The sequence below is a fragment of the Poecilia formosa genome, unplaced genomic scaffold, assembly GCF_000485575.1.
Source record: "Poecilia formosa unplaced genomic scaffold, Poecilia_formosa-5.1.2 Scaffold378, whole genome shotgun sequence".
NCBI classification, from domain to species: domain Eukaryota; kingdom Metazoa; phylum Chordata; class Actinopteri; order Cyprinodontiformes; family Poeciliidae; genus Poecilia; species Poecilia formosa.
This window is the reverse complement of record NW_006800317.1, coordinates 75,094-81,360: the sequence shown is the minus strand read 5'-3', so window position 1 is coordinate 81,360 and position 6,267 is coordinate 75,094. Positions and strand designations below refer to the sequence as shown.

The window sequence follows — 6,267 nt, the reverse complement described above, 5'->3', positions numbered from 1 at the left end:
TGAAGTAGCTCCCAGTCTCAAAAAGGTTGGTGACCCCTGGTCTACAGACTTTAATCACCTTAAAAATAATCAAACCTGTTTGGAGTTAATCTGCTGATCCAACCCCGTTTTGTTTTTTTGGTTTGTTTGTTTTGGTGAGAATTAAATTACCCCATAGATCCATTTCATGCGCTTTGGCGCACAGACCCGACGCCTTACATCTTTATGAGACAAAAACTGAGGAAAAGTACTATTTACATTCTAATGAGGTTTTCACATCCTTTTATTTTTATTTTCTTTATTTTGTGTTCATGTTACTTTATTGTATGGGTATAAATGTGGTTCAGTTTTATCGTTTACTTTTAATCAATAAAAAAAATAAAATAAAACCATGAAAAAAACAGGTTTGATGCTTCTTGGTCTAAAAAACACTGAATGTCATCAGGTTTCAGTGTATTTAGGAGAGTTTTGACGCTTTGTGGTTTGATATTGTCCACAGAAAAAGTTTGTGGGGCTGCCGCACATTTTCACACCAGCAAAAATGTGTGCGTATATTTACGCACACGTTGACGCAAAGTTAATTTTTATACATGCCAACTTGTGCATAAAATATGGCACCGTACATTTTTGTGCGCTTTATGTATGAGGCCCCTTGTCTCTACCTCAGTCTTAAAAGTGCTCCACCTTCTCTGTTCATATGATCAATTAGTTTCTCATCTTCTCATGTGGCGACACTAGATGGAACTCAGATTTTGTGGAACTTTAGTTTTTGTCAGAATTGGTTGTTGGTAGTGGTGAGGATAGACGCAGAGACCCAGGTATGGTGAAGATGATGATGAATTTAATAATAATGATGCTCGTAACAGTCCAATACAGGCAGCATGGCGGAGAGACTAGCACACAGCTAAACACCGGTAGCAACTGATAAACAGGACTGGAAATGGGAGCTTACACTATCCAGGACTTCACAGTTCGACTGGACAAGCGCACTTAGACAGGGACTAAGACATAGACACAAACAAGGACCTGACAAGAGACAAAGACAACAGATGGACATAAATACACACGGGGTAATCAAGGGAACGAGACACACCTGGGAGACAATCAACGGGAAGACGCAGAGACAGAGACTCACAGGGAAAAGGATAACAATAAGCACAGAAATGACTCAAAAATACACACACAAAAACACGGATCATGACAGTTTTAATAGATTGCTCAACAACGCCACCCTGGGAATTTCACCCAGAGAATATTACCTTTTGTTTAAGGCACACAGGTTCGGTTATGAGAAGGATTGAAACATCCAAGACAGTTTAAAGTTTACAAAAACCATTTATTAAATTCTTTTTAAATTTTCTTTTTAAAACCAGTTTAAGAAAAAAACAAAACAAAGGAAGTCAAAAAAGTAGAAGAGCTGCAGTAGCTGAGGTTACCAGCCGTAGGGGGCGCTGTGGGGACAATATCCACCAAACACAGCAAACCTTTAACACCAGATGCAGTGAAGACAACCCAAACTCAAGAATCACAGTACGCAGAAGAGGAAGACACAGTCACCACACCATCACCGGACCTCAGCAACTGCAAACAAACAAAAACAGTTAACCAATATAACAATCTTAAACCTAATAAAGGAAAACAATATCAGCCTGACTAAATAAAGAACAAAAAGGGCTGTAAACAAAATAAGTAATGAAATAGAAATCAACAATAGACAATACAAGTTAAAACATCAGGACCAGGCGTGGCCCTCTTGCCACGCCACAGCAGGAGGTGAAATGGGCTCGCCGATGCCACACCCCAAACACGCTTCAACGAAGGCAGATGACGCCGCAGCAGTTCAACTTTAAAACGATTGTGCAGAAATCTGGGAGATGAAAGCAAACAGACAGAGATCCGGGAGACCAATGCAGACAGAGCAGACCAGCAATGGTCCAACTGTGGGGGACCTGCGAAAATTAATTAGTCACCATTTTAAATAAAACTGGAACAAACTGGAGCTTAGATGAGCGTTAATTTCTTACCTGCCGATCCACAAACATGCACACACACACTCGCAGAACGAGGAAGAGAAGGAGCGCAGCGCAGTGGCGTTTTACCTATGATCACACATAGATTTTCTGACCAAGATCAGCAAAAGTGCAGGGAGAGAGAACACCTACCACCAGGATATCAGCACAACATGCACCAGCCAACGATTTGTTGCTTTTCGCTGCCAGAGCCCACAGGACACGAGCCACACAGTGGGAGAACAAAGACGACACATGCCTGAATGAACGCCGCAGCTCCTTATATACACCACGCCCACTTCAAGAACCGGAACTTCTCACCTGGAAACTACTTGTGTGGAATTATGTATATTTCTATACCACTACAGTCACTTCCAAGAAAAATCTCAGCACCTTCATGTTTGCCACTTCCTGCTCTTTCTCCTAGATAGTGCACTCTCTCCAAGGCGCACAGCATAGTAGGTTTCATTACTATGATAATGTTCCATGGCACTTAAATATATCAGGTCACTTCCTGTCTTGTGGAAGTACACAGTTGGCACTGTTTGGGGTTGAATGTGCTGATGTCCAGGATGCAACATTGGGCCTGGCAAGTGACGAGGTGGATGACAGTGAGCAACTGGGATGAATGGAACTTGAATCTGAGGAGTCACTCTGAATAACATGGAGATTTGAAGTCACAGGCTTGGTTTCTGAAACAACAAATCCTAAAATTAATTAAATATATAACCCATAAAAAGGACAATCATTATTGGCATGACCTTTTACATAAATGATATGACTTTAATAAAAATGAATGTCTAACATGAGTGTCAATGAGTGTCTAACAATCTATGGCTAGGAAGATGTAAATTACCTGAAGGCTTCCCGTAATTTTCTCTGCTGTTTAACTGGCAGCAGATCTTTGAGGTCTTCTTGTTTGACATATTTCAGGTCATCCACAGATTTGATACCAGATATCTGGAGCGTGAAAACAGTTTGTAATTGTGTCTCCATAGATATATTGAGCAAAGTATTAAGCATAATCCTCTTGAGATTCTCTTCCAGTGCAGACATTCTTCTAAAAGGTTGGGAGAGAATGATGAAGAATTAGAAGAGGCATTCTCCAACAGTGTGTTCTGTCAGTGGATAATAGTTGAGTAGGTCCTCATGAGCAATATAGCAGTAGTCTCTCTGCATTGGTGTACTATGATAAGCATCTAATTCTGGAGTGACAATTTAAATCAACAGCTCGATGTCGTGCTGACCTTGATTGACCACAGTAGTGGCAGAGATTTAAATATTCTGAACTTCTGGAAAGTTCTGTGACATCCAGGATAAACACACTTAAAAGAAGCATGAGGTGTTCAACTGTGGGTCTGCATATGGGTCACTTAATGTATCAGAGAAAGTCTTAGCACACATGTCACACGATATCGTCTTTTTCTACTTAAATATCTGTCTTCATTAACAAAAATAGATTTGAAGTTGTAGTGTAATAAAATAACTTGGGTTAGAAACATAAATGTCATATGCAGAAGCTTACGTAAGCCAATCACAATAACACTAGGCTAAAATGAGCAAGTTTGCAAACTAATTACTGGTGCTCAAAACTGCTGAATTCTTTTCTAAACTAATTGACCACAGATGTATTCCACTCACTTTTGAAAAAAAAAAAAAACTCCTTCTTGTTTAACTTAATGATGTAAAGAGTTTTTATAACTAAAATAGTTACATTCATCTGTAAATTGTAACTGGTAAGTGTCTTAACGTTTACAACTAAATATCTTAAAAAGGGGATGAAAAAAGTCTGTGGTCTAAATACCAGAGGTTAGCTTACATTTGAAAAACTTTCCATGAAATTAACTAAGACAAAATAACCTCAAATCTTATAGTGCTCCACTGTTAGCTATTACTAGCAGCTCCTTTCTTAATTTTGGCAACTTTGTCAAGTTCTAAATACTGCCTAATATATAAGATATATGAGCAGTTCAATAACCACACATACAAAACAGTTCAGGAATAATCTTAACCTTCTGAACTTGTGGACTGAAGCAGAAGAGTGTTGTCCAAACACAAGTTCACAAGTCTTGTCCCCTCAAAAACTCATCCTCTGAGTTGATTGTGATGTTATCAGAACAGAACCAGCAGCCAACAGGGTTTGAAAAGATTCTCACCGATAATGGAGGAAAAGGACTATTTTTCCATAGCATAGAAAAAATACTGTATTATGTGTTTAATTCAACTTGAATTACAGTTATTTACTGCCTAACCAGTTACGTTTACTGTAAATTAACATGTTAAGTGTCAATATTTAACAGTACGTTACTGTTATTATGAAATACAAGAAGATACTGTTGAAATTCACAACAGTACAGAACCAACAAATTTATGTAAATTTACAGAAATCCTTTACAGTGTACACACTATGTATCCTACAGTAATGCAAAAGTGCCCTTTATTTTACAGCCAGTTTCTCTTATATTTACCTGGATTATTAGTGCCACATGCTCTCTAAAGATTAAACTGTATTCATCATCAGATCATGTAGTCACAACACATTCTTGAATGTTATACCCCTGAATGTATTCTAGTGTTGTATAATAAATATTTTACATGTGGAGAAGTTATCCTCTTCGTTAGGTACCAGGAGACAAGGGGTTACCGTCTGCTGTCACGCTGAGCCAACACCTGTCTCTCTGAAGCAGAACTCACACAGCAACATTTTGTAACGCTCCAAGCATGCATGTTTAGGGCTTTTTAAATGCTGATCAGGAACGACACAGTTCAGAGAACCCCCATCCACACCTCCACCCAACTCCCTTCTGGGAACTGCAGCCAGAAGCTGTGAGTCAGTTTTACACATTTTAACATTACTTGGCACTTGCCACAGATGGATTTCTTTTAACAATCGCACAAAACTCAGAAATAGCGGGACACATCGCCACATGACTGCTCGGCTGTAGAAAAAGGTGCCAGACTGCATTAAATAGATGTCCGTCAACACCATGTCAGCATCCTTCACTTTCCTTCGCAGACCTTTTGTTTTATTGAATTTATATCATGGTTTTCACATCAGAATGTAAAAAAGCACTAAAAATAACACAAAATCTCACATGAACTCCGAGGTAAAAAAAAAGAAAAGAAAGAAAAAAAGAAATCCAAGCAAAATAACCAGCGGAAATTAATTTTCTTTATGACAGCATCAGAACTGAAGCTAACGCATCTGACTAAATATATCATTATGTATTTAAAGAACTTTCTAACCATATTTCATTTCTAACAAGAAATAAATATGGATTGCAAACTAGTATTTAGCTAGCTTTCTTTACAAAACAATCAATTATTTCTAGGGCTGGAACTTTAATGCAAACATTTCAATAAATTACTACATAGATTTTAGCATGTTAAAAATTTTCATTAAATTGGCTTTCAGGTTTTTTTGTTACTAAAATTTTTTTATTTTTTAAATATAAAGGTTCCAGCCAGAACCTTTGTATTTGTGCGTTTTTGTTACGTCCCGTAATTCTGACGCACAAGCGAAATCCACAAACAGCAACATTACAAGACAAAAATCACTTCTTTTGGGTGACTGGGGTTAATTTTAGCTTTCACATAACAATCTGATGGGACATTAGAATAGACTATTTTTAAATGCTGATCAGGAATGATCAGCACAACTGTCAAAGTTGTGCTAAAAGGAGTTAGCCTATCAGTGAAACTATTCACCCTTTGGACCCCCCTTCTGTTTACAAATGGGGTCCAACCGATCCCACACCCAAATCACTTGTATCATTTGCCTCAGTCACAAGGGCTCAAGCCTGACATAGCATCTCAGTGCTAAATATGTGGCAGCAGCACAAACAGTAATGTTAGCATCTACAGTCCACATTTCTAAAGAAGGATTTTTTCAAAAAGACAAATAAGTCTCTAAAACACTTGAAAGCTGAATGGGTATATAGCACTCTGTAAATAACAGTTTAAAAATATTAAATATCTTTGTTGTTGAGCTCATATGTGTATGTATTGAATAATTTAGCAGAAAAGGGTTTTGGCATTGAAAATCTTGCTTATTTTATTGATATATAGCTTTTAATTAAAATACTATTAAAAATTTTAATTGAGTTCCAACATTAGTTATTTCACATTTTTGTAGATTTGTGTTGGAAGGAAGAGTCTGCACCAGGAGGAAGCATGTGTCAATTCATCCCCAATATGTTAATGATTCAAACTCCTTTAGTTACTGGTGATTTTAAGTAGCTTTTTACAATCTACTCACTGTCTAGAGTAAGAAAATGTT

At 37.6% G+C, this 6,267-nt stretch overlaps 1 long non-coding RNA gene across 1 annotated transcript in view; it reads right to left on the bottom strand.

Annotated features, from left to right (window-relative positions):
- The window catches only part of LOC107833395 (uncharacterized), a 13,510-nt gene extending 11,156 nt beyond the window's left edge, over positions 1-2,354 (bottom strand). Inside the window, exons 1-3 of the long non-coding RNA XR_001659142.1 lie at positions 2,142-2,354; positions 1,895-2,078; positions 187-193 (exon numbers count right to left, since the gene is read on the bottom strand). This is a non-coding gene — a long non-coding RNA (uncharacterized LOC107833395). The remainder of the gene's footprint in view (positions 1-186; positions 194-1,894; positions 2,079-2,141) is intronic.
- Positions 2,355-6,267: the final 3,913 nt, after the last annotated feature.